The 11,306-nt window shown below is 37.6% G+C and overlaps 1 long non-coding RNA gene across 1 annotated transcript; it reads right to left on the bottom strand.

Moving 5' to 3' along the window:
* Positions 1-354: 354 nt before the first annotated feature.
* Positions 355-10,992, bottom strand: LOC118497428. The gene is made up of 3 exons (XR_004899955.1): positions 10,517-10,992; positions 6,726-6,731; positions 355-1,619 (listed from the first exon to the last, which is right to left on the bottom strand). It is a non-coding gene; the product is annotated as an uncharacterized LOC118497428 (long non-coding RNA).
* Positions 10,993-11,306: the final 314 nt, after the last annotated feature.

Genomic DNA, 11,306 nt, shown 5'->3' on the forward strand with positions numbered 1-11,306 from the left:
ATAACCTTTGAAAGTTCAGTTGATATGGTATATCTGAGGTCTGTTATAGTTCAGCAATGCTGGTTTCTTTACAATGGGCATTCTCAGTCTTTCAAATGCTAATATGTGTTTTGACTCTCAAAGAAGGTAGAGCTTGAAATGCTTCCAAAACGTTTTTCTTCTCTTTTTAATTTATATGACATTTTTTTATTTATTTGTTGTTCAAGTACAGTTGTTTACATTTCCCCCACCACTCCCCACAACCCCAGCCATCCCCACGTCCCTCCCCTGATCCCACCCCCCTTGCTTTTGTCTGTGTGTCCTTTATAGTTGTTCCTGAAAACCATTCCCCCATTATCCCCTTCCACCTCCCCTCTGGTTACTGTCAGTTTGTTCTTAATTTCAACGACTCTGGTTACATTTTACTTCCTTGTTTGTTTTGTTCTAGAGAACTTTTCCTACTGAGCATCTCATTGTACTAGTGTTGTACAAACTATATGTTGAACAATGTTAATGTAGTTTGGGTAAGTAAACTGAGACAAAGAAAAGAATTGAATGTGGCACAATGGATGGAGTAATGGTACAGAGAAAAGAAAAGCAGGATGATTGTATTTCCATCCTATTCATTCCCAGCAGCATCACAGCCAGGATCATGTTATTGGAGAAGCATGGGTTGTGACATTTCTTGACAGTCGAAAAATATGTTGTAATTTATTATTAGATTGTTTTGTTTTTGTAAACTACTGCCATGTACTTGACCATACCAGCTTGATAAGTAATCTGGAACTTAGTTTTATCTTCACCTTAATGTAATTACATGTTTAACTCTTGTAGTTCACACTGAATGGGAAAAAAAGTATATATAGCAGTTGAAACACCCCTGCTTAATAATTATCTTTTGATTGCTGAGGCCTTATTAGGGCATCCTGTAAAGCTCAACTAATGCAAATATAATTCTCCTTTAGTACAAATCCCAGGAAGAGTTTAACGTGAAAACAATAAGATTTATTTTTGAGTCTGTAGATTATTTTAAATACTTAGTTGCTAGATTTTGTGCACTGTGTATGAGGGAGAAAACAGATAATCAGAGAGTGCTACTGTTCCTACTCTTCTGAAGGGGCAGGGAAAGATAAAATGCTCACAGCAGTCAGCTATGGGGACTAGGAGATGATTGCAGGAAATCCGTAAGATAACTTCAGAACAAACAGGTGTACTATCACCCACAGCATCTAACTCTTCAGGTACGATATAGGAAAATAAACTATATATTTTATAGAACTATAATTAATAGTATGGTTAACACTTATTGAATTCCTGCTATATATACTTCATCCACACGACTATCTAATGAGGGAGCTACTAATAATTTTGTTTTATAAAAATCAGGAAACACAGTAAAAAAGATTAAGCAACGTGTTGAAGAATCAACCCAGTATCTTGCCTGTGACTTAGTACCTATGTTTTTAACCACTGTTCTACAATGCAGGTAACCATACAGCAGTGGTTCTCAAAGCATCATCTCTAAAACACGTCAACATGACTTGGGAAATTGATAGAAATGCAAATGCTTGGGTCCCACCCCAGACTTGACTAAGTCAGAAACCCTGGGGATGCAGCTTAGCAATCTGTCTTTAAACCAGCTTTCTAGGTGAGTCTGAGGACCTCTAAAATTTGAGAACTACTGCTATTTAGTGTGACACTCAATAAATGTATTTTAAGTTGAGGTTTATTTTAAAAGACAATGTAAGGAATTATTTTTGTGACTCATTAAAAACTCAGCTCTCAAATTTTCATTGTCAAATTAAAGAGCACATTATAGCATTTATTTTCAGTCTTATTTATAAAAATACAGGATAAGATTTTGTTTTGTTTCTCTTTGTCTTATTTCCTGTATCAGCAAGTGATCCCAGTGCCCCTGCATTGTATGGACATCTGATTCTGCTGCCTTTGGAGAAGCCAATCTTGCTTACGTTCAAGTCTCCTGAGCTGTAATTTCCTCATGGACTCACCTCATTTATTCGGCAGAATTCATCCATATCCAGCACAGTCTCTGGCACATAGCAGATAATTAATAGTCATTGATTACATAATTTATTAAATTACTATAAGCTCTGATGTAAATTTTAAATGATTGTTATAGATGCTCTTTTGAAAGTGGATTTTTAATTCTTTTTGACTCTCTGATTGATTTGGGTATATCAAGGTTCACCCAAAGCCAGATTCATCACATATCAATAAGAGATACATGACAAAGGTGGTCATTGGTCTTCAAAGATGGGTTCCCCAATGAACCATGCTTCTCAGGAATCATGTCCTGTATAGTGACGTTGTATTAATGTCAAGACTGGGTCATTTAAAAACCATGCAGTTTCTGCATTGGTCTCTTGGATTATGTGTTCAAGGGGAAATTAGGCACCATGTAAGAATTCTGAACTGAGGCTGCCATGCTATAAGGAAGCTGAAACTATCTAGCCAAATGGAGAGACTCCATGGATTGACAGAAATGCCCAATCATTCTCAACTTCCCTGGGCTTCCCAGGTTGAAGCCCAAGACTTGTGCATTAGGAAGCTCTCCTGGGGAGCCCTTGAGATCCTGTTTCCTGGAATATGTCATCAGTTTGGCTCAACTAAACTTCTGTAAAACTTTGAAAAAAAAGAAGCTATCATGGACGTCTAGCTCATCTGAGCCATTCAGGTGGTCCCCATCTGTCATTTGACTGCAATTCTGTGAATGACCTCAGGCAAGAATAGCCAATGTGAGCTCAATCACTCACAAATCCATACGATAAATCTTGTTTTAAGTCACTATATTTTGGCATAGTTTGCTATATGGAGATGCATAACTATAACAATAGGTCAAGGTTTAAAATTCTTCCACATGTTGGAATAATTGGAACACATGTCATATTGTCTAAATATATCACAATAAGCTAAGGGAGAAGGGTCAGGTCTATGCATTCTTTACTTCCTCTTGCCAGCTTTAAGAGCACCTTTGTGTTGCTAAACTGTGGACTGTAAGTGCTCTTATTGTAAGTATGAAAACTGAATTTGCATGGCAGGCAGTGTTGCATATTGCATATTTCAGTTGAGTTAGAAATTTCATTAGCAGCACAGGGAATATTTTTATGAGTGTCCATGAAAGAAAGAAGGATAAAATTTGTATCTTGTTTAAATTTTTATAACTTGAGTTACACTGTACATTAAGTAGATCAGTTTCTTATACAGCCTAAGAAAAGTGACTAAATGCTGACTGGTAGTGCTTCCATAAACCTGTGGACTTTTATCTCATACAACAGCATTCAGTTCTCATATGGCCACTTGTTCATGGAGCCAGTTAGACACTCACTACACCTTCCACACTGAAGCTTTCTCTCTGACAACTGGTCAACCCATTTGGTTAGCATACTACAGCTTAATATCTGTCAGACTCCTGATCCTGCAAAAACTGTCTTTTATATTAAAATTCTTGTTTCCCTACCTCCCTCCTTCTCTGATATATAGTGGACTAAATATACACCTTTATATGCCACTTACCATTTATCACATGGTATATATGCTAGATTTATCCTATATACAACTAAGCTATAATGTATCTATAGACAAAGATTATTTTTGCAAGTTTTGTTGAGATAAAATTGACATAGAACATTGTGTAAGTTTAAGGTGTACAATGTACTGATTTGATATACTCATATATTGTAAATGATTACCATGATAGAATTAGCTAACACCTCTAAATGTTAACACCTTTATTATGTAGCATAATTACCATTTTTTTATGGTGAATACATTTAAGATCTACTCTCTTAGCAACTTTGAAGTATATAATGAAATATTATTGACTGTACTCACCATGCTGCACATTAGGTCCCCAGAACTTATTAATTTATAACTGAAAGTTTATAGCTTTTGACCAACATTTCTTTATTTCCCCCAGCCCCCAGCCCTTGGTAGCCACCATTCTATTCTCAGTTTCTATGACTTAGGGTTTTTTTCAGCTTACACATATCTGTAAGAATATACTGTGTGTATCTTTCTCTGTCTCACATATTTAACTTAGCATAATGCCCTCAAGGTTTATCCATGTTGTTGCAAATGGCAAGATTTCATTTTTTCTTGTGGATATGTACCTACTTTTGCCAACCTCTGTATATCTTCTTTGGAAAAATATCTGTTCAGTTCCTCTGTCCTGGTGAGAATCGTCTCTGTGGTTTGCAGTCAGCCACATCCGTATTGTATCCTCATACAGTAGAGAGAGAAAATCTCTCTCGTGCCTCTTTCAGTGAGGGTACCAATCCCATTTATGAGCATGAGGGCTCCATCCCCATGGCCCAATTGCTTCCCAAATACCTTTACATTTCAAGGTAGGACTTTAATGTATCAATATGGGGGGAGGGGACACAAACATTCTGTCCATAGTAGTGGTTTTAGAGGGGTGGACACCAAGGGAACCTGTGAAGTAGGAGAGCAGAGTAAAGGGATGTATTTTTCTGTGAGATCTGGAATCCAAGTAACAAAATTTACAAAAATATGGAATTCTAATTCATTCTACTGAACCTGTCTTCATTCCGCCTTCCTCCTCAGAGTCCTCAGAACTGATTTTTGAACTTATATATGCAAAATTCTCACAGTACATATTGACAGCTCCGCCTAAGACTATAAAAGTTACGTTATAATGGTAATAATGCTACTGAAAAAAATTAAGTCAGCACTTTCTCATTTCCATACAAGTCCCAGGAAAGCAGCACATCTGTGCAGCTGCTTGAAACATCTTTCTGTGCTTTTCAAACCATGAAGCCTTAATTCTTTCCCAGAAAATCACTAGTGAGGCTATTGGAGATGTGAAGTAGCAAGGAAATACTAACCTTCAGCATTCTTACATTTCAAATTTGTTAGCCACAGAAGTTGCTTCCATTTTCTTTTAATGAATACTTGCAGTTCAGACATCCAGACACAACAGAGTAGTGATGTAGTCTGTTCTCGTGATGATTAGCAGGTGATACAGCAACCTGTGTCCTTCCCCACAGTTCAATCACCTCTCTTGCTTCATCTCATCCTGCCAAAAAGCCTACCCCTCCCATCTCAGATGCTACTGATTCATGAGCATCTTCCTTTCTCCTCAAATCAGATATGCCCTTTTCCTTGCTGCACTTCCATTACCTGTGGTCTGTATTACATGTACCTTGGATTCTACTTATGCCTCAGCATCCTAGCTCTCATCATAAACTACCTACTCTCTGATAGTTTTACAGCTTGTTAACCTTTGTATTACTCTTAAGTTTTACATATAATGGATTATTGTGATAGGCACTATATTATGCCCTTTAGCTCATTATCTCAATCTTTAAGACAACAGCTGTAGCTGTTTATGTCCTTGAACCAGGAAATTGTGATGCTCCTAGGACTTCCTGATGCCAGGACTGACATCTTTTTGCCAAGAAATTACTCTGAAATCTGCTGTGCCCAAAGGCACCACAGGTGAAAGTGCTGGAGAATTAATGCTTATGTCCAACACTCTTTCCAAGAGTCTTCAGTAATGACTGACAAGAGTCAGTCTATAAATACCCCAGCTACTTTTTCCCCCTTGATGGAATAATTCTTGGAAAGGTGTTCTGCACATGCTCCCAAAGTTTCCTAGCTCTTCAGTTCTCAAAGTTGAGTGAGCAAAAAAATTATCTGCAGGGTCTTTAGACCGGATTGATGGACCCACGTACAGATTTTCTGATTCAGTAGGTCTGGAGTGCGGCCAGACCTGGAGAGAATCTTCATTTCTAACTAATCATTGCCCAGATGATGCTGATGCTTGCCAACCATGAGCCATACTTTGAGTGAGTCCTTGCTCCAGGTATAACAGTGACATCTTGCTTCTTAGTCTATCCTTCATCGGTTGCCTTCTCTTCCCTCCCTCCCTTGCTCTCTCATTTCTGAGATAACCTTGCTGTTAAACTATTTGTATCCAATCCTGATTTTGGGGGTGTGCTTCCAGGGAAACAGAAAACCACTATCTATAAGACAACTACTATCTAGATAGTTATTCTTGCCGTGATGCACATGAGAACCTCTTTGCTTAGAGAGGTTAGGCCACTTGCCCCAGGTAACACAAGAGGAAAAATCCAACTGTTAACTGCCAAATGAAGCTGTCCACTTGGCATAACGCTTTCCCTATATAAAGTGCTCTATAAATGTTAGTAGAATTAAATTCAATACTGTTCATCAACTGTCTCACAAGTATTAGAATCAGAACGTGCTTACTGTTTGGAACACTCAAAAGCATCACTATGAGTATTTGATGTTTTAGAACAGAGCCATGTATCTGGAACGGTCACTAGACTTGTTTAGGCAAGTCTCCTAGCACCTAAAGAGGACCACTGGCTTGGCTCTGCATCGACACTCTGGTCTTTTGGTGAAACCGAGTTCTGCTGTTGCACGCTAAAAATGCAAATGCTAGACAGGAGAAGTTTACAGCTGCTTGACAGCTGGAGTCCAGACATTATAATGCCTCCCTCTGGAGATAATTAGACCCATTGTCTGCTGTCACGGCTGTACTTTGATTCATTGTTTTATATTAGCCAAGAGCCCAGCCAGATCCATTTCTCTCCAAAATGTATCATCTTTGCCTCAGCTCAACACTCAAAAAATTTTGTTGCGTTTTTTCCTTTTTTCTTTTTGTAGATGATGAGAGTTGTTTTTCCCGCACGGAACAAACCATATGTTGTCATTTTTGAGAGGTCTTATAATTCAATCACACTGCTCTTTAAACAACCTTGTCAAAAATTTAGAGGTGGTTGAATACTCAAAGCTCAGAATCAGACAGGACTCTGGCTTCACAGATCACTCACCAAGCATTAGGCACCCAGAGAGAATTGTACAAAACAGGAAAATAATATGTAATTGTGTGAACAATTCACTTTATTCATTTCCTTGGGATTAAGCTTGTACCATCTATAGCAGCTTTGACAGTAAAGGAAGAAAAAAAGGAAAAACTATGTGCAATTCTCATAACTTATTCTGTAATGGAATAGAATTTGAATTGAATTGTGTGATAAGCTAAAAAAAAGAGAAATACTTAAAGTGAATGTAAGTTCAATTTGATTTATTTTTAATTAACTGCAGTGATGGTGAAACAAGCCAGATTTCCAGCTTGGGAGTTAAGACAATACCTAGAACAACAGAAAAAGTGAGAAAAGAAGGTATTTTGCATATGCCTTGTAAAATGTCAATAGCACTTCCACCATGAGAATAAACACTTCAAGTCAATGGTTTGGAGTTCTTATAGACAGCCCCTTGGAACAGCCTCACTGAGTATAAGATGCTTTGTATCAGGCCCCATTTCTTAAGTATATTTGTGCAAAATAAGAATAAGACTGGTATTTTGAAGTAAATAAGCATTGTCTACTAAGTGACTGATGTCCACAATATAGTGCTACTATCACTATAAAAAAATAATAGCAAACACTCACATAATGCTTCTTTCCAAGGATGGTTTTATGGGTGTGTGATGAGCACAATCTTACAGCCTCTGGCACTCAGAAGAGAGACCCTCCCTGGGTATTAATATTCTGTAGTCACCCATCTTACAATTCTTTATAATCTTTGATCTTTGCATCTTTGCATCTGTGTTTTCTAATAGAAATCCAGTGGCACAACGGAGCACGCACTGGAGATTTGGACTCCCAGCCCATGTATACTGCCCCCTCCGAGTGCCACCCGTGTCTCTAGGAGATGGGCTCAGCCACCTGCTGTCCCACTGCTTCAGGCCTCCCTTGCCACCCTCTGCCCCCCAGCAGGGGTCTTAGGTCCATCCCTAATCCCTGAAACTATGAATATGATGAGATATTGTGCCTGTGATTATGTTATGCTACAGAAAGAATTTTAAGAGGTTATGAACGTTACTAACCAGTTCACTTTGAGTTTATCTAAGTGGGCCCAATCTACTCACACAGGGCTTAAAAGCTGCGAGTTTTCTCTGGCTGAAAGCTTAAGGGGAAGTCAGAGATACTCAGTGTGTGAGGAGGACTTGTATCGTTGCTGCACTGGGTGGTGGGGCTACGCAAGAAGGAATGTGGGGACCTTGGGGAGCAAGAAGTAGCCTTTGCCTAACTAACCACCAGAAACTAAGACCCCAGACCCACAACCAGAGGAAACCCAATTGTGAAAACAACCTGGATGACCTTAGGAAAAGATTCTTCCCGAGTTCCCAGATAAAAACCCAGCCTGATCTTGATTTTGACCTTTTAAGAGTCCAGCCAAGTCAGTTGGGCATGTGACCTATACAACTGTGAGCTAGTAAAGGAGTATTGTTTTAAGGTGCTAAGTGTGTGGTGATTTGTTACACAGAAATGGGAAACTAATACACCTCCATTCTTCATAAGTGGCCCTTTGGCATTTTTAAAAAGAGGAAGCCAGTTATTATATGAAATTAATGGTTGATTAAAGTAGACTCTCCAAAGACAGCTTTTTTATAAACAGTATGCTTCTATGAAATAATTGATGACAATGCTGACTAGTTTTATGAGTGATAACATTATAGTTATGTTAAATAAATATAATCGAGTATGCATTAAAACATAAGAACCCTGCAATGTTCTAAAACAAATTTCTAGCCACACTCATATTTTGTGCAGGATGCTATAAAACTTAAGAGTAATATTATTCTTACTTCTCTGAAGGTCATAATTATTCTAAAAATGTGTCAGAGCAAAAGAAAGCAAGAGAGAGAGTGAGATGGTGGAGAGGAGTTTATCATATTCATGTTATTTTTGGCTTAATTTGATCATTATGTCTTTTTGGTAAAATTATTTTCCTGTGAAAAGGGGGCTCAACTTTCAGCACCTATGAGAAACACGTTGGTGAATAAATGGGGCAAGAAAAGGGGAAAAAGGATTTGTGCTGAACTGAAGGGAACCCAATTCATGTGCAGCCGGGATTCAGGCTGGGACCAGTCAGAGTTGTCCCCAGTCAGCAGCTTATATTGAAGTTCACCGTCATCCAGTTTCCCTGCTCTCTTTGCACATCAGCCTTTCCTCCCTGGTCCTCCTCAGTGTGGGACTCTCCAAAGGCTGACTTTTGCAATGTTTAGGGAAAACCTTTCATCTATTCTTCTGGATACTGTGAGCCAGTCCCCATCCCAACAGCTGCGGTTCTCTTTGTAGTAGAGTGTAACCATCGCAATTTCAAACTTTTCTCCTGACGCATCTGAGTAATCCAGAGCCAAAAATAATGAAGTCACTGATCCACTCTGAATAAATGAACTGTAAGTCAAGAGCCATATTGTCATTTTAGATTGAATCCAATGGAGGAAGATTGACTTCATTTGTGTGTGTACGTGTCACTGGGCCAGGAGACTTTTAAGCACAGCTTGCTACCAACCATTATTTATGCTCCTTCTCTGAGCAGCACCTAATAACTGCTAATTAAGTCTTTTGTAGCCTGACTCTGAACTAATTAGGGTAAATTGAGCCTGCTTGTGTATTAGCTATTCCAGCTCTTGTTCTGATAATCAGGATTTTGGAGCACACTGAGTATTTAGTCAGTTAGCCTAGACTTCTCTCCACTAGGCATTCAGCTGCAGGCTTTTGTTATCTGTTAATGGTCAACTCTCTGCTTGATTTGTGTCTTGCTTTACCGTGTGTGTGTGTCCAAGAGCCCAGGAATGTGATAGGTGAATGAGTCCAAAAAGAATGGACAAGCAAGAGAGTTGGTGTCATGTTATTTCAGCTTTGACTTTTAATCTCTAAGGGTTATCTCTTACAGGAGAGTGAGAATGGAGTTTCTGAGGTTCTGTGTGTGTGGCGCATAAATGAAACTCATTTTAGTCTTCCTTCCTAGTCCTACTTATTGGTTAGATGGTTGTATCTTTGAACTGATTCTGGGTTGTGGTGTGCCTGTTATTGAGAGACCTATGAAAGTCAGCTCCATTTCACAGCATTTAAGACTACTGACACTCTAGCTTATTTTTGAAACTTAAATAAAAGATGTGCTCATTTAACTTGGAATCCCATTCAATTATTCAGCCACATTTATTATAAAAACAGTTCTGCATAAAAACAAATTTTAAAACATGTTTACTCTTTAGTTTCTCATGGTTGTATTTCACAAGACAATTAAGTTGAACAAGAACTAAAGATAATTTTTAATGTTATATAACAACTTTCCTACCGTCACTAATATCACTAGTTATTTAACAATTTATGTACGTATTATCTTATGAGCTAGAATTCAAATCAAATAATCTGGCCACAACAAAGATTAAAATGGTATTCTTTGATGAACCTCTGACAGGAAGGTAGAGAGAAGTCATCCTTGAAGCAAGGAGCTCATGCTATTTTTCTTGCATATCTAATATACACCTAACAAGTATTTGCTGAATAATGAATGCCTGAATGAATATGTGTAAATAACATAGTGAATGATAAACTTATCTTCTCTATCTCCATTTATATGTGTAATCCATATATTCATGTTATACAGTTCTTTATTCTATATTTTTGTTAGGTTAGGAGTTGAAAAGACCATTAATTTTAACCTCTCTCTTTACAGATTATGCAATTAAGGATTACATAGGTCAAGTGATGGACCTAAATTCACTCACAATCAAATAATAGCAAACCTGAAATCCAGGAACAAAGTTGGTCTATTGCAGGTAGGTTTCTTTGTGATTGGAAATTCTGAGCACTGATACTGTCTGTGTCTTGTTGTAAGCTGGAAACTCCTTGCCTTCAGAAATATGACCAAACCAATTACAAAACCATGAATTACAAACCTCCATCTTTGTGCTAATGCCCACACAGCATCCTGTAGCAACAGCCCATTTGACAGCATGCTATTGATGAATATTCATTTCACTTCATGAAATGTATGTAAATGGAATCCAAGAAAAGTCTTTATTACAAAGTTTTTAATTTAGAATACAAAGCTACCTTCAATAAATATCCAAATAATGTAACTAACTATTTATCTATATAAAGTTGAGCCCATACATGTAAGGACTCAAAGGTTATATATAAAGTATATAACTTTGTAAGTAAAGACTGTGAATAATTTGGTTTCTTTTTAATTGAATCCAAAATTAATCAATAAAGTTAATATTAATATATTGTCATTGAGTTCTCAAAACCCTTGTTTCAACGGTTTTAAACCAATGATTATTTTGTATGCATTAAAAAGCACTACCAGTAATTGGCAGTGCCTTGAAATAATATCTAATTACTTCAGTAGGTAAAGGAAATAATAGAATCCATAATTGTGGTCTAAAAATGCAGTTTAGAGCATGCATGCTGCTCTTAAGATTTATGATCATACTAATCAAGTTGATGTCAGGATTTATT

The sequence above is a fragment of the Phyllostomus discolor genome, chromosome 11 (assembly GCF_004126475.2).
Source record: "Phyllostomus discolor isolate MPI-MPIP mPhyDis1 chromosome 11, mPhyDis1.pri.v3, whole genome shotgun sequence".
NCBI classification, from domain to species: Eukaryota; Metazoa; Chordata; class Mammalia; order Chiroptera; family Phyllostomidae; genus Phyllostomus; species Phyllostomus discolor.